The sequence below is a fragment of the Passer domesticus genome, chromosome 4 (genome assembly GCF_036417665.1).
Source record: "Passer domesticus isolate bPasDom1 chromosome 4, bPasDom1.hap1, whole genome shotgun sequence".
Taxonomy (NCBI): Eukaryota; Metazoa; Chordata; class Aves; order Passeriformes; family Passeridae; genus Passer; species Passer domesticus.
The window spans coordinates 69,245,617-69,271,259 of record NC_087477.1 but is presented as its reverse complement, the minus strand read 5'-3'; the positions used below and the strand labels follow the sequence as shown (position 1 = coordinate 69,271,259).

The following is a 25,643-nucleotide window of genomic DNA, read 5'->3' as shown; positions in this document are numbered from 1 at the left end:
CCAGGAATATTGAAGTGACATGATAGCATGTTATTTCTACTTTCACTATTTTTCACCAGTAACTAAGTTTAACAGCAGATTCATAGAGCAAAATAAAAATACTCTGATAGAAATACTTTGGTGGAAAATTGAGACTTGTAAAATCTTATATTGAAGTTTTCATGGTACCATATGATTTTGTAACAGTTTTCTATATCTTGGTTATTACCATTTAGCACTGAAATGAACATCCATTAGAAGAAAGGGAAAAAATTGTTTGCTTTTCCTTAAACCCTTTATCCCAGAACTGGGCAGTATTTTACCTACATTTTTGAACACACAGGACTCTGTTTTTTAATTGTCTATTTAAAATATAAAATACTTAATATTTCAGTGCCATGGAAATTAGAATATTCAAACAAACAAGATCTTTCTTATCTATGTTACATGTGGCATTCCAGTGCTGACTTGATTTTTTATAGAAGATTCATTTCCTCTTTTAGTAGTATAAAACACCTTTGAAAATTTCACTTTAATGTTTCCATCTTCACTTCCATTAGTTTCACAAAAAAATAAGGCTTACAAAACTGAAGTCACTTACCAACAACCATATCAGCCTCAGGCCACCTTAGCATCAGCAGGTCAATTGGATGCATTTCCAAAGGTGCTGGGAGATTTGGAGCACAGCCTATGGTAGGGTTTTCAGGACCCTCATTTCTTAAACAATAGTTTGTTATGGTACCCATGGAGAAACTCAGAGTCTGAAATTCTCCAGATCATAATATTCTATCATTTGTTTATTAGTTTGCTTGCTTTTAGCTACTCTGCAGAGAAAAGTCACATTTGCAAAAGGGAACCTTTTCTGTAAGTTCATAAATGCACACCATAAATGGTTGAAATAAATTCCTTGCAAAGAGAAGGAATTTGACATGGGCATAGACAACTCTCCTATATGAACAACATTTTACCTGCTTCACTATCTTAATTTGAGCAAAGCAGGACAGAGCCATGCCCAGTGAGTGGATGCCTTTGAAAACCATACCTCTATTATTTAAGTCTCTATTACTCAAGTGTCAGCCTCTATTATTGACAGTGTCTCAGAAGGAGGGATGATTGCCAGGAGTGCATTTTGAAACTATCCAAAGCACCAAGTTTGAAACTCTTGAAACCCAAGACCTTTGTGGTTTTGCTCAGCCATGACCCTCAGCTGGGGTGTCCCAGCCCCCCTGTGCTAGAGGCACCTGCATTGCACTGCAGGGGAAGCCCTGGAGGAAGCCCCTGGACCTGTGCCCAAAGCCTCAAGGCCAAGGACTGGTGGCTTGTGTCCAGCGTGGGGACCAGGTTCCTTTGGGAGCTTTGAGCACTTCATGTATTTGCGTCTGTCACTTCCTGCATTTTGAGGCAGATGCTGCTCCTCCCAGATCCCATGCTGACAGGACTATATGCCAAAAGCAGCTTGGTTTTTTCCTTTTTCCTGTGCTTTTACGAAGAAGGAGGCAGCTTAGCCTATGATGCTTTCCAAAGATGATATAACATTACCTCAGGGAGGCTATGCCCCAGTCCTGTTAGGACTCTGTCGCAGCACATCAGTCTGGAGCACAGGCTTGCTCCTTGCTCCACGGTATAAGATGAGTTCCTTCCAGAAAGAGTTTTACAGCAAGCCCACAGTTGCTTTAAATTAGAAAAGTTGGCAAGTGGCCAAGGAAAGGAGCAGGAGCTTGCTCAGCTGAGACAGACAGAAAACTCTGTAAGAGCATCAAGCCTCAGATAGGTTTTCACAAAGTATTTTTTTGTCATCCCAGCATTTAAATTTCTTTTAAAGGATTTTGAATCACCAAAAATTACCTGCTGGCTTGAATCTACAACTCTTACACTACCCAAACAGAGCACGCTGCTTTCCCTGAAAAATCAGATGTCATCTACTCATCTACTCAACTGTGAAGGTAAGTTGTAACTGATTCTACTTTTCTGAACTGACTTCTCTGAAATGCATTTGGAGAAAGGAATGCAATAGAAAGATCTTTCAGAAAAATGCGTATTTTTGCTGAGATACATGTAATTCTCTTAGAAATAGACTGTTGTGGTGTCTTGGTGAAATCTGCTTGTGTATCTTCTCTTGTAAGAGATGAGTAATAAAATTGGACATTTATGCACAAAACATCCCCATCAGAAAGTTAGCAGACAGATTGTTTAAAAAAATCAAGGATGTAATATTCTGGTGGGAAAAAAAATTGTTTAAAATGTCTACCTTTCACAGGTTTTAGGGTGATTAAATTACCTAAAACATTTTAAAATTATTTCTCTATCTAGTGTTAATCTTACATTCCACCTCCCCAGACCAGAGATTATGTGTGGTTTTTTGCTCATTAATGATTCCATCATCATTCCAAATCTTCACTCTAACTGCAGTTGCTATGGTTTCATAGAAACTTGTTTTGCAAAAAAAAAAAATCTATAAATACCAAATAAACAGTTTTGCTTCAGACTTGCACTATCGCAAAATTAAGCTCATGCATTTACCTTATTAGTGTCTCAAAAATATATCCATTTGATATTTTTCTGCTGTGTTTCTTCTGCTTGATTGGGTCTTTTCCCAAGTCATTTTACTTTTTGTGTTTCCACTGCTACCAGCAGCGTGCTTTGTGCCTAATAGTAGGCTGGTGAGAGACTGTGTGTTGTTAAATACAGATGAAATGCTGAGTGTAAGTGATTAATCACAACCTTGGTCTGGTAGGTGAGAGTATAAGTGGATTAGCAGTTTCAAGCTCCCTTTTTTCTGCTGGTCTGTGGTTACCATTACCCAGGCGAGGCTGAGGCGAGCGTTGTCTGCTGCCCAAAACCTGATAGCCTCACTGGGGGCTAATTCCTCTATCCCACTCATTTTCAAGGAAATTATGAAGCTTTTCAGGGTGAAGTTTTAGGAAAATATGGGTGTGAGCACAGCATTACCCACAGCCCTTGGAGCTGTACAAGCCATGGAAATTTAGTAACAGGACCTGCTTCAGAAATCACACAACTATTGTGTTCTATAGCATGGGAATCTAGCTGCATTTAAGAAGCAGAAAATCCCTTCCCATAGTGCCTGTCCCCTGTGTGGCCTGACTCGGGACAACTTCAGCTGTGCTACTGGAGCAGATTTACCCTGGTGAGAATGGTGGGCTGTCAATGCCCCTAATGCTGTGTTCCCATGGATCACACTGTAAGACATGCATTCAAGAGCAGAGAAACACGGAGCAGGGAGGGCAGGGAAAAGAGTGCAGAAAATCAAAACTGGAAGTGAAGGAGCTGATATGCCTGCCCACTGTCATGGAAGAAATGCTAAAAGCCTGTTGACTCTGAAGCCCCTGTGTTAATTTTGTGCAAAATGGGAAGGCCACCATCACCATCTTTGCTGAGCTCTGGAAAGGTGGAGATAGGAACACTTCCATCAGGTGTCTCCTGGGAGAGAACTACACAGTGTAGGGATTGGGAAGTGTATTGACTCTCTCAGTGCTTGCCTATTCCTTGCCTTTCCTCCACAATACCCCAGCAATCTGATGAGTAGGTGGGAGTGAAGGTGGTAAAGGCTGCTCCGTGTTGCTTATTGATACTGCAGGCAGGAGGGTTTCTGAAGCTGAATATCTCAGCCAAAGGGACTGATTGTGGCTCGGCAGCAGTGACTGGGAAGGATGCAAACAAAGAAAGTAGTATTTTGTTATTTCATCCCCTTCATCATCTCTGCTGTTGCACTTATCTGTGGTTCAGTCACAGTGACAAGGTGAGGAGGTAAAAGGAAATCCATATTTCTGAGGGCTGGGTTTGAATGCCTGCAGGAGAATTTCTTCTGTCCAATTCACACAGCTGACTTATATCCTTAATTCTCTGTGACATGTCAATTCACAAGTCTATCCCATGCACTGGTAACCCTGATTTTCAGAGCCCTTAAACAGATGCTGTATGAACATTACACATACTGTCATTGCAAATAACATCCCTGTTACCAAAGGATCACATTGCAAATGATGAAACTAAAACTTAGATTCACCAGAAAAACTTAACTTGACAGGGAAGCAAAAATCCTAAGGTTTGAACCTTTTACACAAATAATGGTCATTAAAAAAGAGTTTCTGATTCAGAGACCTTGCTTGTCACAGATACAAGACAGGTCAAACTCCATTTTCACTGCTGAAGTGGATTCTCTGTTAGCAAAAAGAACAGCAAAGTGATTATGTGATTGCCTTGGCAAAGAGATCTAGAGTCTTTTCAGGCTCATCTTCATGGTCCTACCTGGAAAACAAAGGCTGCAAATTAAATAACCACTGGGTAGATTTATATTTTAGTTACAGATATTGGGCTGCAACTGTCAGCAAAGGGTATTTATTTCTGCTCCCAGTCTCTCTAAAGTAAAAGGTGCACATCACCTCTCTGTGTTTCTCTGTTGGGCTGAAGAAGGAATCTAGATTACTCTGATTTCCCAAAGCTGAAATAAAGAGTTTGTGTTCTTCATAAACTAGGATTCAGCTTTCATTTTTTGAAAAGCAGTGTGAAACTGTTCTTGGTTGTCTGAGTCTCCCCTGATGCTGGATGCAGATGGGAAAGCCCAAAGTCATGAAAACAGAACAGCCAAGCACCTAAGTCTTCAAAGATACTTTACAGTTTCATTAAACCTTCCAGCTGGGATATGACCACATGACCAAGGAGTTTACACATTTCTGTGAGGTTTAGGTGTTTGGAAGAACAGAACTGTTTGGTATAAAATTAATTCTTATCAAAGAGGATCATGAGGACGACTTTGAAAGGGAAAGAATAGCCTATGAATAATGGGAAAACACATCTGGCAGTGAGAGATATACAGTTATAAAATAATCCAGAGGGAAAGAAGGGAAAAGTCTCACTGGCTGGGATGTTTCACTTACTCTGGGCAAACCTAGTAGAAATCTGTGGGGAGCAATCATTCCTAGGCTGAGAGATGTGATAGTCCATATGTTGTGCTGGCTTAAATGTATTGGCTCATCTTCAGTCTATCTACTGTGTTTGTCTTCCTCATCCATGTGAGTATCACGTCTCTCAGACCCAAATGGGGCCAGATCTCAAAAGTTTAATGGAGATAGTTGATTATGTTTGGACACCATTAGGCCACCCATCCTATTTTCAACTCACATTCTCCCCTTCTCTTTTGGAGAGACCCCAAACCCAAAATCAGACATACTGCTAAAAACAGGAACATCTCCTTGGCAGGAGTCCAAGGTTAAAGTTAAGGGAAGGGATAAGGAAGGTTTAAGGAAAGGAACTGTTTGGTTAAGGGGGTTTTTGATGTATTGTAATTCATGAACATTGTTTTGTTTCTCTCTCTCGCCTTATTTTTTTTCCTTCTTTTTTGCTACATTCTTCAATAAAGATGGTTTTCTTTCAGGAAAAAATGAGAGTGAGGAGAACATTAATAGCTGAGGTGGGACCTGAAATGTAGTTTAAAAATGTGCAATAAAAACAGGGAGTGACTTGCTATAAAACCAAGGAGAGCTGGACGGGCAGAGCTGAAGAGATGAGTGTCCAGCCTGCTCACCCCACCTCTTCCCATTGGGGTGATGGGCCTCGTGACTGGATTCAGGCCAGCGTAGGAGTCCCATCACTGCAGCACAGGGAAAAGTGATTTGTGAGCTGCTGAGAGAGAGACCTCCTCTGGGTTTTTTACCCCTTGGAAAAAAACAGAGAAATTTGGTTTTCTTCTGTATTTGTCCAGGAAAACTCTCCCTTTTCTTGGAGGGGGACTGCCTTGGTGCTGGAACATACATCTGCTATTCTCACTAGCAGTTACAACTCAAGACCAAAAGTCTTTTTCCTCTTCAGGAGTCTATAAAAACTTGATGTTATGCCAGCCTTGCTAGGCCTGCACTGATGTTCCTGCACAGCGCCAGCCTGCTGCCTTTCAATGCACCTGGGGATTCAGCCTACTTCCCCAATACATCCCAGTCTGCTGTTTCCAACCCTTTTCACTATCACTGAACAGTGGAAATGCAGAGAAGCATGCAGATTACTCTTTGCATCCATTCTTTATTCTAGACACCATGTTGGTATTTACTTTACAGAGCAATTGGCTCCTTTGAGTCTCTGTAAGTTCCAGCTCTGCACAGACGAGCTCTGAAAGTTATCTCCCAGAGACTGTCCTTTTTTGGCCCCCAAACCTGAGATCAGAGCCCTGCAACCCACGCAGTCTCACTCATCTTTGCTTGTCTCCTCCTGTGAACCCAACCTGGAAGCTTCCTTCTCACAGACCTTTCACTTTCCTGGAGTGTCTGTGTGTTTACCCAGGGCAAACCCCTTTACTGCTTCCTCCCAGGAGGTTCCTGAGGGGAGCAGCCCTTCCTCCCAAAACTACAATGGTTGATGGGCCATCCTGTAGCCTGCTCAAATGATCTGGGAAGGCATTCTCCAGCTTCTGGGCAGCTGATTTCCCAGTGGAAAGACCAAGGCTGCTTTGGCCTTTCCTGAGTTATTGTTTGTTCCATTCAGTGCCAATATTCCTGCTAGAAAGTAGTGACACATATCAGCAGATGACCTCTGAGCACCAGCTTTGATGTGGGGCAGCAAGAAACTATTCCAGGGAGAGGCAGCAATCTTGGGAGTGGGAGTAGGATGGCCTACACTCCAGCAAAACAGCTTGCATAAAGCTGTGTGTCTTGGTGTCTGGATCACAGCTCCTGCTCCTCTCCTGGAAGAAGGGAATTTTCATTTCTTTCCCTATCTTGGGTAAAGGAAAACAAAAATAAAGAAAAAATGTTCCCTTTACTGAGTCAACTTCACCATCGTTAATTTCTCCATGTGTCTGAAATTTCCAAATGGGAATGCAAAGATCAAGTACCATCAATAGTCAGACAGATGGGAACAGTTTAGGCAGGATAAGCAGGACCAGTAGTCCTGGCTAACTGTGAGACAGGTTATCCTGTTCCCTCTCCCCTCCTTCCTGCACCCCCAGAGGGAGCAGGTACTCCCTGTCCTGGGTTGGCCCCTGGGGTCTCAGAGGGGCTGTGCTGCATAGCCTCCATGGCTCTGCAGTGAATATTATTTGATTCTCTAGAGAAGGGGCTATATTTCTCTCTATTTTAAGATTTACAGACGGGTTACACAGCCTCACATTGGAATTTGGGTTTTGGAAGCTGTACTGGAGACTGCCTTCATCTTTTTAAGAAGCTGCAGAACTGCCAAGGATGGCTATCTCCATGCTGACAGGCCACACACCTCAGTCCTGATTCAAAATTCCTGTTCATGGAATTTCTCAGACAGAAGCACATCATTTTGCACAGTGTCACACCTGAACAGTGCTTCCTGCACTACCAGGAGGTGCCTAAATTGTAGGACTTGTTCTGTACAGTGAGAGTCTGCTCTGAACCTGCCTGGAATGCCTGCCTCTGACAGATATACAAAATTTGTTATCAATTACAGATAATCCTTAAACTCACCAGGAAAAAAATAAAAGGGCTCTTTGGGAAGAGGAGCTGTTAGAAACCACTGATTATCTTGTATTCTCCTTTTCTGCAGACATGCTCTGTCCTTAAGAGTCAGGACTTCTGTCTGAGACTTTTGATTGCCAAAGGCTGGTAAAAAAATGTCTGAATGGTGTGTGTAAAACATCTGTTTCTGCAGCCCAACAGGGCATGTATTAAATCCCTGTAGTGAGAGTCAGGTCACAGCTGAGGTCAGATGAGTCCTCACAGTTCCTTTCATGTGTGTTACATAAGGACAGGCACAGACTGGCTCTGCTGTGGGTGCAGCTCCAGGGATGCCCCAGGGCATATTCAGTTGCTGTATCTGGCAGGATTTAGCCCTAGATTTCTCCTCCTGCAGATAAGGGCTTATAGCCAGGAGGATTCTTTCCACACCTCCTGAACAGGTTAAACACCCATGTGAAGTACTTTGATGTGTCTCTTGGCCATTTCCAACCTGACTCAGCAATCAGGAAATTGTATCACCTCTGCAAGGATAGGCCAGGCTTGTAAAACCTCTCTGTTCCCTTAGTTAGGACCATTTTCTTCATCAGAAGGGACAGCTGGGACACTCACTGCCATCAGTGTTTATGCTTGAGCAGCCTCTGCATTGACTCTGGCACAAGCTTTGGATTCCTTGTCATTAAGACCTGATGATCCCATAGCAGAAACAATTTTGTTTGCAAGGAAGAGCTGCCAAGACACCCTTAAAAGGAAGGCTCTGCCAAGAGCACACTGCTGGAGATGCTCACCACTGCTCCAGCCTCCCCAGGAACCCTCCTGAGCAAGGCCAGGAGCAGGCATGAGCCTCCCCTGCCCGCTGAGTCCCAGGGCAGAGGGGACACAGCCTGATCCTTCCAGAGCCCATGGCCAGGGGTGGGCAGGAGCATGGCCTGGCACAGAGTCCCCCCTCCAGAGCAGCCCAGCCATGTTCCTGTGCACGCCTCCATTCCAGGCTGTCAGCAGAAGCAGATGTTTCTAATTTATCACTGAAACCAAACAACTTAATCCACCAAATATGCAGTAGTGGGGGGTGAGCAGGGGGGGCTTTCAATTAAAGCTGATTTATAAATTGGATGATTAAGGTTAATTTGTCTATGAATGAGGCAAATCTGTGTCAGATATTGTTACTAATGCTTCCTCCCTCTAATTTTTGCAAGTCCTAAACAACCAAAGCCTTTTCAACCTGAGGCAATGGGACGCCTTCCTGTTCTGCTGGCCAAAAGCGTCTGGCACTGTTTCCTTTCATCAACAACTCCAATATTTATCCATTTAGCCCTTCAGACCATTATTTGGGTGTAACAGATGCTGCAGCCCTCTGTGGTAAGGGTGCCAGAGGCAGGCCTCAGCAGCAGCCCTGGCATACACCTTGCTCTTGGGAGCGTTATTTCCCCTTGGCTGCCTGGCAGTGATGGCTCCAGAGAAGCCTGTGCTGCCAGCCCCTGGCAGTGGGGACTGTGCTCAGGGCTTGCACAAAAACTGCATCTTCATAACTTGGCTGAAGGCCCTGATGGGAAGGGTCCTGAGTACAAACCCATTTCAGATTAGACTGAGAAAATTATTGGGTTTCCCTATGTTTATCAATCCTGAGGGTCATGGCCAACCTCAGATCATCTGTATTTCAGCACATGCACAGCTATTGATCCATCCAGCTACAAACAATCCACACACCCTGCTCCTACAACCAATGCACGTGTCCTGCTTCTGCTCACACCCACTTCACACCACCAGTTCCTACTGCTCACAGCTTGTGTTGTTGTTCATGGAAAAGGGCTCTTCTCCAAGCAGCTGGCACTCAGCTGCCATGCACAGCAGCAGTGAAGTAACAGCAGTGCAGTAGCCTTAAAAACACCTTAACACCAAAGCCTTGTGTGCCTGTGAAAGGTGAGGGGGAAAGGCAACCCCAACCAGCAGCAGGATTGTCAAAGTAGCTGGGCATCCACAAAACAGAAAATACCTGGTGCAGGAATGGGAGGGGGTCCTTGTGCAGGGCTTGGCAGCCCACAGAGCCCCACTCCGTGGTGGCCAGGCTGGGAGCACCAGGAGCACAAACTGGCACACTAAACCTGGGTACATGGGAAAGGAACAGCTGTACTGATTTGTTCAGCTACATCTCTAAAAATAAGGATTTCATTGGGCGTCCTTGCCTGGTAGACATTGCAGTGCTCCTTGTTCCTCACAAGCCAGTGTCCCTGCTGCAGAGAGGGACCCAATGGCACAGGCAGACCCCTGCATGCCACACACAAGAATGAGCCCCTTCAACCCAGGGGTGTGGGAACCTGTACTGCAGCCATGGCATGGCACACGGCTTTTGGACATTTGGACTTTCAGGCCGGATTGCAGTAGCTGAGTGGATTGTAAGAAAATACAAAATAGCCTCGTATGCAGCTCTCTGCGGGTAGTTCAGGGGTGATAAGGCTGTGGGATGCTGTTGCAATGGCCAGTGCCCCTCTCCTTGGCAGTCTCTTCAGCTGTAAGCTGGGGTTGGAGCAGTCAGGAAATCCTTCTCCTCTTATTATTTCCATTAAGTAGTAGCATAGACAGCGTACCAGGATGCCACTGAACTTCTCTTCCAGTCCAAATGTCAGGTAGGCTAAAGGGAAGAGTGAAAAGGAGAACAGAAGAAAACCAGGAGGAAAGCAGCAGCTGCAGTGGGAGCAGGAGTCAGAGCCCTTAGTGCTCTGCCACAGCTACTGCATTCCCATCCCTCCCATACACAAAATGTGTAAAGCAAGCTGGAAAACAGTGGGTTTGAGAAAAAATCTGAAGACACCTGGAACAACATTAATCTTGAAAAGAGCTGAAGCAATTCTAGTTTTTGTCTAACAAAAGAAATCACTCCTTTTTGTAATTCAATCCAGGCAAGCTTGTAGCACTTTAAGAGTTTTAAGCTGCACACAACGGGAGCACCATAAACAATTTTTTCTGCAATGGTGCTGTCTGCTTTTCAGTCATGAAGCCTTTCCCCAAATGAAGAGATGGCATTCAATTCACTTTTAGCAGTGATACAGCTCTTTACTTCTTGAGAACTGGGCTGTGCTTCAAGTGGTGATATACACTGTAAGTGGCTTCTCCTCTACCTAGTTAAAGAAGTGCCTTCCCTCATTCTGTACCCATAAGGGATGGTCAGAGACATCCTCATGTCTGAAAGCTTTGTGCTCATAGGAAGGAAATTCATTGCAGATCATTGCAAGAAAAGAACATTTTATTTTGATGTTTTCGATAGTTTGGTCTGAAATTGCCTCAGCCTCACTCCAGACCTGACAAAAAGTGATGAATTTGAACAAGCAAAGTTGTTTCAAATTTCCAGATACATATTGTACATGATATTCTAGGGCCCTAATTTTTATTTCCGCTTGTTTTTTCAAGGTTATAGAGAAGAAAGGGATACAGATTTAACTTATGGGAGACTTGATCTGTGCATAAAGGACCATTTTCTTAAACTGTCAGAAGATTAAACATAATGTTTTGCAATCATGTTCAAGGTACATGAGCAGCAGATTTTTGATGGGAAAGTGACACAAGCTACTGATAGAAAGCCTGCTCTCTAATTCCTGGGGAGTTTATTTTGCCTTCCTACCTCTGATGAAGTAGCAGTACTTGAAATAGGTTTTGCTTTTGGCTGAAGATACATTCCACAATGGAAGAATGTCCTTGACTTAAAATATCTCCAGGATTCATCCATGTTGTCTGACCTCTGAGAGGAAAGGCAATTTAATAAAAATTCCTTTCTGACCCTCAGATGGAAGATCACATGAGTGCAGGCTCAGGACATTTATATCTGAGCGTGAGAGTTTCTTCTGATGGGTTTTAAAGTTATATGTTGTTGATGTTCCCAAATTATACAGCTCAGTGAAGCATTCAAAAACAATGTTCAGCCCTCCTGGGGTATGTTCAAGGCCTAAGGATAAGCTTTGATGTGGATATAAAGCCATGATGCCTGTCAGATCCTCAGTCATTTTCCAGTGGCACCAATGTGACCAGAAAGGGAATATATATGCTTTCACACAGTTTTGAGCCAGAACTTCAACTTCTGCTGCTGCAAACTCAATATGCTGCCTTTGCAACCAGTGCAGCAGTATGGGTGTATGTCAGCTCAAGAACTGGCTGTTCAGATTTCAAGACAGAAGTTATATGGGTAAGATATTACACATTACAGGTTTAAAAAGCAGATTTTCCTTTTAGATTTTAATGACATATTAAAATAAATTACAAACTAAAAAATCAGAATTCTTCCTTTTTTAATGGGCAGTTTGAAGCATCAACAAGATTTTGCAGATCTTGAGGCCTTGCCCATTTTCCCCTAGTCCCCACACTAGCTGAGACCATGTGAGTTAGTGTCATTAGCATCTTACCCCAAGTGAGAAATTGCTGCACTCCTCATTTGGCTGGCTTGGCAGACCTAAGCAGGAATGCAGCAGAGTGTCTAGAATGGGACTGGCAATATGAGACATCCACATAAAGGTTGCAAAGGAGCTTAACTGGATCCCTCCAGGAAGCAGAACTAGTCTAGCATACATCTGTGGCCCATACTATATTGTTTTGTTTTCATAGAAGTGATATATCATTTCCCAGCTACATGCCATATATATATATATATATATATATTTAAACATGGTGGAACCAGGTATAAAATAGCATTACTCACCAAAATCTAGATGTGAGATTAAAATATGAGGGCCATGCTTATGAGCCACTCATTCAAATATAAACATTCTTGTCTTTCAAGAAAATACTATCTTGCCTTTCAATTCTTCTCAAGCCCTCCTTATGTATGAACTGAATTTCAAAATTAAAATTGATTGCAGGTGTCTTAAGTATATTTTTCTAGGCCTTCAATTTAAACAAGTTACAGCAATACTCACCTTCATACAGTTTTTGATCATTATGATATGAATTCTCACTGACAGCAATAATGACCATGGGGACCTTTCCTCATTTCCAGAACCAGATTTTTTTAATTTGGATCCCATTTTAGGCTGTCAGAAGGGCTGTTTTCTGAGGAGAATCATTTATTTGATGATCCCTAGTACAGCTGCCTACCACATGTACAGCAGCAGTGTTGGCATTTTTCATTTTCCCTCACTTTCAGCCTCAGCACTGGAACCCATTACACAGCTGGCATCTCAAAAGTGCCGTGTTACTTTGACCCTTGCTTCAAAAAATGATCTGTAATAGCAAGGTGGCTATTAATAACTAATAGCAGGAATGCACAGAGAGCTGACAGCAAATAGGATGGCAGCCCTGATAGGTGACCACTCAGTTTTTTGCTCTTCACAGATTGTCATCTCTGGCAAATATCATCCTTGTGCCCTAGGTCCCCATCTGCAAAATGAGATACAATGTTTTGGCTTCCAAGCCAAATAAGTATAACCAAATAACTGGGTGATCAGCTATGGCAATAACCACAAGTTTGTAATTACCTGGGATAAAAGATGTAAAATCCCTCTGGATCATAATCACTGAGTCATCTTGCTCCTGGAGGTAATGGGGGTCAGGTGTGCTGTATGGAATGGAAACCTCTGAATACCAGAGTGATCACTGAAGAGGTAGCTGCCAGCTGATTAGACCTGCTTTAAGCAGATGTTGGATGAGATGAACTCAAAATGTCCCTTCCATCCCAAATTACCCCTGTGACTCTGTTCTAATGCTGTACCTCTGCAAATACATCCCCTTGGGCCTCTGGGGACCAGAGTGCACATGGATAAAGCAGTGCTGCAGGACACAGCCTGCCTCCATCAGGGACTGATCAAGCCGTGGACTGAACCAATTAAGGACAGATTGATGCCTCCACCAAAAGCACTTTGGTGCTTGTGGCCCCAGGCTTGTTCTAGAAATAGTATAGGTGGCAGGTTCATCTCCAGATTAGCTACCTAAATGTAATTAAAGTTTACCACGTTGGGGAATATGCTCTCTAGTTAACTTTTACCTGACATTTCATCTTACATCACCACTGCATCAGTGTTTCAGTCCTTCTTGCTCAGCCTTTACATGGAAATAATAGTTACTGGGACATATATATATATATATATATATATATATATATATATATCAGTGCCATGCCAGCAGAGCAGTGCTCCCAGCCAACAGGCAGCACAGCCCAACCCATCTCTTGGGTGGAAAGATAAATGAGAAACATAAGACACTAATTTATATATAAGGATCTTCACTTCCTCGGGGGGGAAAAAAAAAAAGAAAATATATTCTCATGTTTTTGATGTGGTTGATCATGACACAGACTTCACCCTAGAAGCCTTGTACTTTTTCTATCCACATTACAGCTCGTGGGGTCCTGGCCAGGCTTCCATGGTCACATTCACAATTGCAGTTGTAACTGTGACTCTTGTGTTGGGAACTGTTTTCTTTACTCTGCATGAACATCTGTGAATGCACATGCAATAATATCCAGCAAGGCAAATGACATTTGCAGTGACCAGCTGCCTCCAGTTGTGAGGCAGCACTGCACAGGGTCACAGTGGGATGAAGCACCCCGAGGCTTGCAGTGCTTACACAGTTGTGGTGTGGCTGAATTGGGCTGGGGATAAATGACATCATCCATTCCTGGGGGCTGCAAGTGCACTGCCCGGTGGCTTGTTGCTTCCTTAGTCAAAAGCCAAATCCCTGGGGCAGAAACCAAGTCATGCCTGGGAGTAATTAAGTGGTGCTCAAATTAGTACCGTGGTTTAGATGTCCCTACTGAATTGAACTCAGTTCAGCCCTCAGAAGTTAGGTATATATTCTGCTTGCCTCAAAACACTTCACAGAGCAGCAGGTCATAGGTCCCAGGCCGTTTTTGAAGTTTAGCCTCTTGTAGTTATGGACAGAAAGCTGGAGAGGATCCCGATACGCCCCACTCGTGGGACTGCTGCCTGCACCCTGGGCGTGTGCGAGCAGCTCCGTGCCAAGCCTCACTCCTACACACCAGGTCACAGGCTCTCCAACATCATAAAACAAGACTGAAAGCCAAAAATGCCAGCTATTTCTAAAAATAGAAAATATGAGCTGGACGGAGGGAGAAGATGCCTCCTGCCGATGGTTTAGCACTGGGGGAAGAGGTCCAGCATGGCAGCTGACAACAGGCTCACCCCAGCATGGCTGAGCAGGAGAGAAATAGATTTCAAAAATGGGTTTAAATTAAAAACAAACAAACAAACAAAAAAACCCCCCAGCAAATATTTTGAAATTCAAGATATATGGTTTGAGAGTGCCTCAAATTTTGAAACTGTTAGTGGAGAAAGGAAAAGTGAAAACAACAGGAAGAGCTGAAAGGAGCCAAAATTAATTTACTGTGGACTTATTGTTTTAGTTTTCAACAAAGGAAATGGATATAAATGGAAACTAAATTGAAACTGAGGTCTCTCTCATTCAACAAAATATATCACTGTTACTAGTCAGCTACAATGCAGAAAGACAATTTAATTACTAATAAACAACTTTGAAGTTTTACTTTTGTTTTAGTATCATAATAGAGCTGAAAAAAGAAAAGCAACAATAAAAGCTGAATCCAAGTCTTCAGGTTCAAGAAAAACATTGATAACACACACAGAAAATGTGTAGGGAATTTTTTCAAGTCCATTGTTCGCACAAGAGAATAAAAAAAGAGATAATTTGATCATTCTTCATTAAAAACTTTTATTTCCTTAAGCTAGAAATGCTTGTTAAAAGTTTCGAGGGCTTTTTTGTTTGTTTCTTTTGTCTTTACATTTCATAAAGCCACAAAAATTGAATCTACAATATTTTAAAGTTTGATTCTGGACTGTAAGCTTATTTCTCTTTTTTTCCTCTTTTGAAACTGAATACAATGGAATGAATGAGGACTTTGATTTCCTTTCTTATCTTTGCTGCTCTTAATATGACTTTTTTCATCTTCTCCATAAAACTCCTGTCCTTAGCACCTGAGAATTGTATGTGTTTAAACTATTGTCTTTAGTCTCGAAGATGTAATTTTAAAATGGAACAGGGGAATTTTCTTTCCTGAAACCTTGCATTTGCCTATTTTCAACTACAATATCTTTTTCCTTTTCTTCTTTTTCTCACTAGTTGCTCCATCGAGGACTTGTTGCAAAAATTATGCTTGTTTTTATGAAATTTAGTAAGTTTAAGTAGAGAAAAGGGAAGAAATAGAGGGGAAAAAAAGTAGTAAACAGATCTTTCTTTTGAAGGATAAAAAAAATCTGAAAACCACTCATTTTGCTTTCAGGTAATTAATTGCATTTATGATATCCAAAATGCTAAATTCAGTATGGGTTACATTTCCTGGCTGGGATACAGAGAGATTCTCAGAAAATCGAGGTTTGAAATAGAAAGCCAGCAGCAACCTCATCTGGAGCACAAGGAACCCCAGCAGAGGGGACAGAGCTTGAGAGCGCTGCCACTTGGGACCCACGAACTCAAATAGAGAAGCCTGTCATATTTGCTTTATTTTTACCGTATGTGAACAAATGAGAAGGCAGGAGCAAGCCCTGTGTTTTGGGCTTGCTGAGGCTGTGCTAGCAGCTCTCGTGCCCTCCCAGCACAGAGCACACATGCCACAGCTCCTGCTCCCGTCGCTCGCTCTTATGTTACTGCTCAAGTATGCACTCAGCAAAGAGCCAGCAGATACAGGAGATTTATTCTAGTTGTTGAGGTCAAGGACTCCTTTCTTTGGATTCAGCAGAGAGGCAACTCTTTCCTCATAGCACCAGACAGGCTTTCTGCTTTGCAGTCTACTGTCAGTGCACACCACAGATAAAGAAACATCTGAGAGCATTTTTAAAGGATTTATCAATCCGAAGCACTGGTGTGCTGTCTCCAGTGTCAGAGTTAGGAGACTTTCAACAAGGGACAATATTTGCACAAAGTGCAAGCCAGAGGCTCCAGCTGCTGCAAACTTTTGCAAGCCATGTAAGTAAAGGGTTTTATGTTGCTGAAACAAACTTTATATGTTCTCTTGCCTCATAAAAACAGTGAGACAATATAAATTTTAGATGAATTTCCTAATACTAGTAATGTTGCTATCCTGCTGTCTCTTTGAATAATGCATGTATGTCAGCACAATAATTAAATATCTTACCTTGTTTTGCTTGTGAGTCTTGTAAGGAGCAGAAACTGTAGCGCCTCAGGCAGGCTCTGTTTGCTTTTCTGATTGCTTTTTCATTCTGTTTCTGAATCATTTCTGTTCCCTGTTTGTGATCAGCACAGAGACCTTTCTGATTTCTCTGATTTCTTTTATTTCAAGGACAATGAGAAGCTGGCAGGGAAATGAAAAGGCTGTGAAAACAAAGAGCATAAAAGTAGTTTATAAAGTGTTGTCGGTGAACCCGAAAGTGGTGTGTAACCCCCATGTTGAACTTGTGGTCTTGTGAAATTTTATGTGCTTTATAGTGAGGTTCAAGGAGTCACAGATTATGTGACTAAGAGGAACATTAAATAACAGAAGAAATATTTTGATTGCTTTATAGAATGTAACTTTATGTTCATATTTAAATTTGTCACTTTCTCTGAGCTGTCAGGAGCTTATGGCAGGGGATGGATCACCCTTCTCTGAGCTCCACAATGTAACTTAAAGTCATTAAATATTTCTTTGTCTTCTATGTAGTTATACACTTTTTGGCATCAATAGGCCTGGCAGAGAGCTGTTGAAATGCCAAATTTCTCTTCTTGTCTGTGAAGTCCTCCCTGCCATTTTGATTGCTGCCAAAATGTAGACATGGGGATAAATAAATGGAAGCTATATTAGATTCACTGGCTAGGTACAGGTGGTAGTACCCTGAGACTGAAATTTCATGCACTCAGAATTGCCAGTGTATTCCTTTTCAGAGAGTCTCTAGCTCCCTTGTATTCCTTATCCAGAAAGCATCTGATCCCTATGACTTTTCACATTCTATTTGGCTCACACTTTTCCCCAGCTCCCAATAACTTTAAATAGGCCCTTTCCTCCAGGCCCATACGTCTGAAAGGTGCAAACCCTTCCCTCCAACCCTTCAACCCTGTCACAGACCCACAGGCACCCAACCCAACTGGATTCATTGCAGATATGCCACCACATCACCTCTTGCATCAGGTGCTCAGAGGAATGTGGATGCTGCCCTAAATAAATACCTCTCCCACATCTCCCAGCCCTCCTCCTGCCCTTCATTTCCATGGCAGTGCAGGATCTGCACAGGGAGAGGGGTAATGCCCATTAAGGGAGATGCCAGCCTTTGAAGGCCATGGGAAGGCCCTTCATTGCTGTCAGCCCTGCAGTCAGACCTGGCTGCCAAAACAGCAAGGAAATGGACAGACCTGCTGGGCTGGGAGATGCTGTTTGCTGCTTCCAGGAACGCTGGGGAGTCACCTCCCTAAGCAAGCACAGGGAAAGGCTCTGCAGAAAGAAGTTTTCAGGGTAACTAGGATCACAGCTTGAAGGTGCACTGGCAGGAGCAAGTCAGAGGTGAATGGGGCTGGTGTGAAAATCAAGAAGATGTTGCTTTTCAAGGGTGTTTGGAGAATGAGAAGAAGTTTCATTTTCAGCACAGAGAGGGGTAGGAGCTGTTTTCTTTGCAATACAAAACTCTCTTATACCTAGCTGGTGCAACCACACTCCAGAGAGAAAACAGCAGTTTATATTATAGTTTTTCAATTTATGTAATTCATAATTTATTCAATTTATGTGTTCTCTTAGCAAATGCATCTTTTGAGTTCTAAAGCTTTCTGAACCTTTCATATATTCTTCTGCTTTGAAGCAACAGATGTCAGTGATAAGCAGATGGTTCTGGCTTTGAATTTGAACATCTTTAAGTACTTTGTGTATGGTGAGGAATGCACTCTGTCTTGCTATGCAGAACTGATGCACTACATGAAAAGTATCCATGTCTGGATGCTTGATGCCACTTCCTAGTTCACAAACCAATAAATGACATATTTTTCAGGATTATTTGTTACGAGATATTTTCATCTAATTATTCAGCTTGTGTTTTCAAGCTTGAAACAAACTGTGAAATGCTCTAATCTGATGTGAGCTCAAAGAGAACAAGAAACAAAAAGAGCCAAAGGAGCTGCCCTGGTTGTGAATTGCATTTTCACTCTGCTGTATCCTGTGAGCAGGTTGAAAGCTTCCTTTTGCACAGTTTCCCAGAGGAAATAATGCAGTGCCTATGGAAACAACTGAAAAAAAATCTTTTGATATTTCTTACTCTAAACTTTTGTTTTCAGGCAGTACAGCTATGAAATTTGATGAGTATAAGAAAATAATAATCTAAGAACATAAGATCTTAAATCAGGAATAAATTTGGGGACACAAATAGAAAGAATAAAATAACTCATTTTATTTCAAAGAAAAGAAATCATACAAACAGATTTCATCCAAATGGTTTTGCTATTGGATCATAATTTACTGCTCTAAAAAGTTCTTTTCTCCCTCTCTGCCTGATTTTCAGTCCTGAAGAGTTTTTTTTTTAAAGAAATCACCTGAGATAACCTGTGACATGCAAACTGTTTAAACTTTACTTAGTTGATCTTAAGAATGGATTATTGCACATATTGTCAAAGGCTTTATTAATTATAATGACATAAGATATGTTATCAGTGCTTATGCCTAGTGAACCAGCCTGACTTCGAAAAAGAGAAATGCCTCATTTCAACCAAGCTTTGGAGCTTTTGCCTCCCTCTTTGAGAAGGAATGGGACTGTTGCAGGGTTCCTGGTGCTGAGGGGGTGCTAGATCTCAGTGGTGATGCAGGACATGCTCTTTCCCTCTCTTTTTTCCCCTCTTTCTCCAATTCTTCTTGAAACCTTTTCCTTTCTCCCTTCTTCAGGATACAGAATGTCCTAATGCCAGGCTCTTCCAGAATACAGGTGTCCCTCAAGTCAGCCTCTCCACAGCACCATGGCTGCTGTTCAGCCTCTGTGCAGTAGAGGAGGCTTGGGCTGGAGAAGGGGCCTGATGCCCCAGCACAGCTGCTGAGCCCAGCTCTCCACTGTTTGAATTTCCGGGGCTAATCCCCACCTCTGCAGGTACAAGTGAAGTCACCCACGTGTAAACAAAGCATGAAAGCTTTTGACCCTTGAAATCTGATGCCCAAGGCTAGGGGATGTTTTCATTACTGCCTTGCACTTAATTACTGCCTAATGTTATGCATTTCCAGACCCAGACATCTTCTGGGACAGGTCATTACCCAAAACAACAGAAGACTGACAAATCCAGTAGCTTGACAAAAGAGAACATTTCCTCCATTCCACTTTGAAAGTTTTAAGATCTCTTTTCTATCCAATACCATAGAGTTAAAAAAAAAAGGAGAAAAAAGGAAATTATTAAAGTGTTCTATTTTAGTACATTATTTGACAATATCAGGTTTCCAGGTTTAGGAATCTACATACAAATGAGAAGGAGTTGTGAAAGCTTCTGATTGATGGACTGTCTTTCTTTCTGACAATTCTAATTATTTAAGGATTGGAAATGTTGAAATACTTCAAAAACCAGAGGCAGTATTTTGCTACTTGACAGCAGCATAACTCAGAGAGTGGCTCTCCCAAATAAGTCCTTGCAATATAAAGAGATTACAACCTGATGTGTGATAGACTTAGACTTCTCTGGTGTCTATCTCAAGCCCCTTTTCTCTTTGTGAAGACCTGCTATCCCTTACTGCTCTGGTACAACACTTCAGCACACGTATATTTATTTTGCCAACCACCTCTCAGGCTTACACACCTGAGGACTGGGGCATGACTCAGTGCCTGTAGAACTGAGATTTTACTAAAAGTCTGAGAAGATGCAGTAAATTGAAGGTAGTTTTCCTGAATTCTGGAAATATGAGTCCATCCATGGTCACACATAGATAAACAGGTTCTTTGTAAAGAAGGAGAGAAAACAGCTTTTAATCCTTTCCATGGTGCTGTGTGCCTGCAGCTTTGCCATAGGTTCAGAGGCAAAATAAAAAACTCCACACCTGCTAGAAAGCTCTCAATCTAGGTGTTATACCAGATAATCAGAAAAACTGACCACAAAGGACCATAAGAAGTAAAATATTCCCAGATGGCCAGTGTGGAGAGCTGAGAGCAGCTACCAGTACTGTGCTGCCTGCAGTGGAAAAGCCCTTGGAAGGGAAGGAAGCAGTGCAGTGACATTCCAGTCTGCAGATGGAAAGCAAGTCTGGAAGCTGCTCTGAGTGAGCTGCTGCAATGGAGGATCCCAGTGGAAACATGGATTTTTGCTGTGAATCTGCAGGAATACCATCACCCTTTGTTGTCAACTGATTGTTCATGCAACTTTTTTTTGAGTGACTGCCCATTTCTGAACTTCAGTGAAGTAACTTAGAAACTTGATATCTTAAAGGTAGCTGGGGAAAAGAGTGAAGGAGAAAGGGGGATGAGGAGGGATATCTGCTAGCATTCATATTCCAGAGAGAATTAATTCTGTTTTATTTGTAAGGCTTCCTCTGTGGCTTTTAAGTTATTTCCTGAAATCTGCAATTACATTCATGCAAGATCTGCATCTAGCTTTTTCTAAAACAATGTTAAAGTAGAAGAAGTGATAAGTAAATCAATTTTTTCTTTGAATGTCATCTCTGTTTTTGTTTATGAGCTGATGCTCTAGCAAGTAGTTTCTGCCTTGAGGGGCTGTTGCTAGATAGTTCCTTGAGATAGCTCAGTATCTCAGCTACCTTGTCCCTGTGAAGTCCTTTTAAAACACTGAGAAAAAGTTGTGTTCACCACAAATTGATTTTGGAACTTATTGGTAGTTCAGATCCTTGACAACCCTGAAGGTATGTGATGGAGCATGTGGGCAAAGGTGACAGTGCAGGGAGTCAAAAGAAAGCATTGGGAATGTTTGGGGGTTTTTGGGTGACAATCAGGAACCAGATTCAGTTTCACATGGTTGCAGCAACAAGGCACTGCCAGCATGTCCAGGTCACTGCCTCAGTGCATGCACAACTCCCACCCACGTGCAGTCACCAGCACGGCCTCTGAATCCCCTCCCTCAGAGGAAAAGGGGAATCCTGGAGGATTACAAAAATTATTCAGGGTACAAGAGAGCAACAAAGTGAATGTCTGAGCACCCCAGGTGGGCAGAATAATCCCCACTTACAAAGCTGAAGACTTGGCAACTTATATGACCATTGTGCTGACCATATCATGGCTGCTGTGTTCTTCTCCTTAGAGAAAATGCTCTGTATCCATGGCCATTTCTTGTTCAGGAAAGAAAATGTTCAGGAACTGTTCTCTGGTCAGACTGGCCACCAGTGGTCATAGAATAAGAGAGAAAGAATCTATATTTTCTGACAATTAAAATATTTTATCATTGTAATTATTTCCAGACACCACATACACCTCAAACTTTTTAATCTACATATGTGGAGTCATCCTCCTTTCATTTATACCCACTTTTGAACATTTGCTAAATTCCTGTAACTTAAGTGGAAATGAGAGAAAAAACAAGTACAACTTTTGGGGATTTCTGCTTAAATGATAGTAGAAGATGAGAGACATAAATGAACACAATATCTTGGGGTTTGACAGGTGACCCGAATACAATATTCTTTAAGAATAGACGTGAAGTCAGTGCATGAGGGGAAGAGTCATTCTCATTGTTACCTTCCTAGTTGAAAAAAATTACAGTTTCAGGTCAACAGCATGCAGAGATGCCTGGAAGGTGTTGCCGAAGACCATCCCAACAGTGCATCTATGCTGTAAATATCATATGTGAAATTAGTCAGCAACAGCTATGTCATCTTGATTTGCATGGTAATAAGATGATGAAATGATGCTCTGGAGAGATGGATGTACAGCTAGCTGGCAATAAATTTTTTTACTTTTCTGAAGTACTGAAATTTTAGAATTCTCAGGGATGTATTTCTCTGACTTTGCACTTAAATAAAAAAACACCCTGCTGTGGACATATCTAAGATACCACCTCTTCAAATGTCACACATTTCTTTCTGAAAACAGCATGTGCAGAATCTAATATGTGGACATTTTTTCATAGACATGAGCTATGAAAAAAGTTTGCACATTATCAGCCTTCCCATTCAGAATAAGATACCTTATGGTTGAGAACAAGCTGTGTTTCAGGGCCTACTGGACCCTGAAACAGAGCACCAGACCCTGTTCCAGAAAAATATCAGTTCAGGGAGAAATATGAAATGCCTTGTCATTGATAAATGTTGTTTCCAAGACAATCTCTCTTTGAGCTACAGGGCCATTTCCAAAATGTGGAAGGATCCTGGCTCCTTGCAGACAAGGGAAGGATGTGAAAGTCCAGGGAGGCACCTCTGCACATAGGATGGTGATGGCTGTGGTCTTCCTCCTTGTGGCAGATAAAGCAGCACATGGGTCTTTTGACATCTTTTCTCCTCAGTGAAGCCCTTCCTCACTTTCTTTATCTCACAAAAAGACTGAAAAAAACCTTTTTTCAGCATCTCATCACTGAGAGAATTGTTCCATGCAGGATTTTTTAAATCATCTCCTGCTACATTTATGGAAGTTATGACCCACACTTCTGCAGTCAAGGCCGTGGTCATATTTACTCATACTGATTTCACTGTAATGCCAGATAGTTGCTCCTTGTTGTACTGAGGTCTTAAATGTTTTCCCTGTTGCTCTGAGCTGGTATTTTCCAGGTCATGGGAGTACTTTCCCCAAACTAAGAGTGTGTTACATATTGTAGCAGTGTTATGTCTTTGAGGGCTCCGTTTTCATGCAGGTGCCTAAAGTCATTCTTGAAGATGATACTCCAGTGCAGACAGGATGTTTGGATGATTTCTGCTTCAGATGGCTTTTACCATCTTTTCTTTAGTGCTGCCAGGGTTTTCTCTTGCTTCCCTGGGGACACCAGATGCATCTAATGAGTCAGTTCCAGCTTCGAAGCTGAAATGGGTCATGGACAGCAGCCATATGTTGTTCGGATTCTTGCATGGAAGGGAATTTCCTTTTGCTCTTGCTGGACCAATTCACTCAATAAGAACTTGTTTTAGATCAAATTGGCATTGCTTTCAGCTATCTCAAACCTTTTCTAACCTTATCCTTAATTCCAATTTTTTATTATATGTTAAAAGAAAACTGGTTCCTCAGACAGTGTGGTTGCTCCCAGTTTAAGTGATAGGAAAATAACAGTTTAAACACAAAAGTCACTGCCTGTAGCTGGTGAAAAATGACAACATGTAGCTAGTGCCTCTGACAACAGTCAGAGCCATGCTTCTCCCCAGTGTTGCATAAGTAGATATATAATGTATAATGTACTGCAACATCACAGCAGGTTTCCCAAAATGAAAACAAAGAGGAATAAAAGACTGCCGTACCTTGGCTCTTAAATCCCTGAATGTGTTGCTGTGTTGATTAGTTACTTTGATTTGTGCTTCCCTGCACAGCTCATTTTTCCCTTTAATAAGAGTTTGGCTTGTAAATTGTCACTTGCATTTGCACCAAACAGTGCAATTAGGCTGGAGTGACGGAATATATTACATTGTTTGTTTTCCATTATGTTTATTCCAGATGGTTTTTGTCACTGACTCTTTTTCTGAGCTGGGCTGTTAATAAACATAGGATAAATCTAATGAATAAATTTGCCTGCTTGCTACAGATCTGTGGTGGTGGCTGAGATGGGGTTATGCAGCTGAGTAATGGGTTCTCAGAAAAACTACAGAAATGTCAATTCTTGCTTACTTAGCAAAGGCAAACTGTGCCTATGGTTAGTGAGGGGTTAAAGAAGATGCTTGTGAGGTGCTTTTTTCCTTTAAAAGATATACATTTAAAATTTAAACTGAGGTTATGGTGAGTTCATGGTTGTGACGCTTTATTGCTTTTCTGAACAAAGGAAATGTTTTATGGTACAGCTACAGAGTGAGTACCCATTTTCAAGCTTTTCATTGTCAGGAAGCTCCTCTGTGCCCTTGAGTCAGCTGTTTCAGTTTTTGTCTTGGTTCCTGAACAAATACTTCTTTCCTTCTTCAACCATCTTGTCTCATCAAATAGAAGTTGTTAAAAGTCCCTGACTAGGCTGGAGATGCAAAATCAATTTTAGAAAAAGAACTGGAACATTTTGGAGAAAACATATGGGATAAAGAAGAAATGTGGATGTCTACAGGGCAGCAGGATTTGTCTTAATCTGTTCACCTGCCAAAGTGGTGTTGACTGGAAAAAAATGAATGCTGTCACAGCAGGTCTTGGAAAAGTCATAAAACTTAAGGAGTTTTCAAGTAGTGGCCTCTTAGTTTTTTCACCAGAAAGGAGCGTAAGAAAACCCAGCCCTACCACCTTGCAAAAGTCTCAAAAGCTGCATGAGAAGAGGTGACTGTGGCTGCTCAGCTGTGGGATCTTGGTTAAAGTGAGTCTTGGTTAAAGAGCACATTTTTTAGAAGATAAGCTAAAAGCAGATCATAGTAAATAAGTTTTGTTTCTACAAACATTTCCCACTTTCTCTGAACTCTTCCAGGGAGGTTATAAGCAGGAAGCTGCCAGCAGTGCTGCCTTTTGTCAGTACAATGGCTTCTCACGTGTCTGCCAGCTGCTTAGCTCTGCTCTGAGCAACAAAAACAGTGCCTCTGTCTCTGAAGGTAGTGCAAGGCGATGCTTCCCAAGTGAGCAACAAAGTGATGAAGACTGGAAGAAGAAATTGCTCATCTGGGCTCACATGGACCCACTTGCAGCAGGCTGAGGGCCCGGTCAGTGCCATGAGCTGGGGGGCAGTGGGTGTCAGCCACAGTGGGGAAGGGAAAGTTTCTGGGAACGGGAATAGACACGGGAGGGGAAGGAGAAGTAAGAGGTATGGGAACAATAATTGAAGAAGGCTCCAAAGGAATGCTGAGCTAAAAAAGGCTAGAAAGATATGGCTGTTTTGGTAACTGCAATATAAGGAAATGGGGATACAGCCTGTACCCACAGCACTGGGTGCCTGGCCAGGCTGCGAGGTGTGAGAGTGTTAACTCTTCTGGAATTAATTCAGGACATTCCAGTGCTTTAATCCACACAGTAAAAATAAACCTTGTGCCAGGCTTGTTGCCTATGGGGCTTATGCTCTGCTTTTTGATTCAATCATTTAGGAATGCAAAGCTCTTCTACCAGGTCTGGGCTTTAACAGCATCTTTGCTTTGCCATTACCAGCTGCTGACAGTGGAGCAGATCCACAGTAATGAAATCCATGGCAAAAAGGTCCATGTCTGTCTGCAGCTGCTCGGTCATGCTGATCCTGTAGGGTTTGATTCACATCTGCACTGTGCTGTCCCTCCTGTGTGTCTTACCCACCACACTCTTC

At 42.2% G+C, this 25,643-nt stretch overlaps 1 protein-coding gene across 4 annotated transcripts in view; it reads left to right on the top strand.

The window, feature by feature from the left end:
• The first annotated feature begins 1,467 nt into the window (after positions 1-1,467).
• C1QTNF7 (C1q and TNF related 7) overlaps positions 1,468-25,643 on the top strand; it is a 49,655-nt gene continuing 25,479 nt past the window's right edge. Inside the window, exon 1 of one of the 4 annotated variants that reach the window (XM_064418621.1) lies at positions 1,468-1,922. The gene's annotated coding sequence lies outside the window, so the exon portion shown is untranslated. Of the gene's footprint in view, positions 1,923-15,869; positions 16,323-17,787; positions 17,942-25,643 lie in introns of those variants that run through there. The other 3 variants (XM_064418623.1, XM_064418620.1, XM_064418622.1) reach the window with 3 other exon arrangements.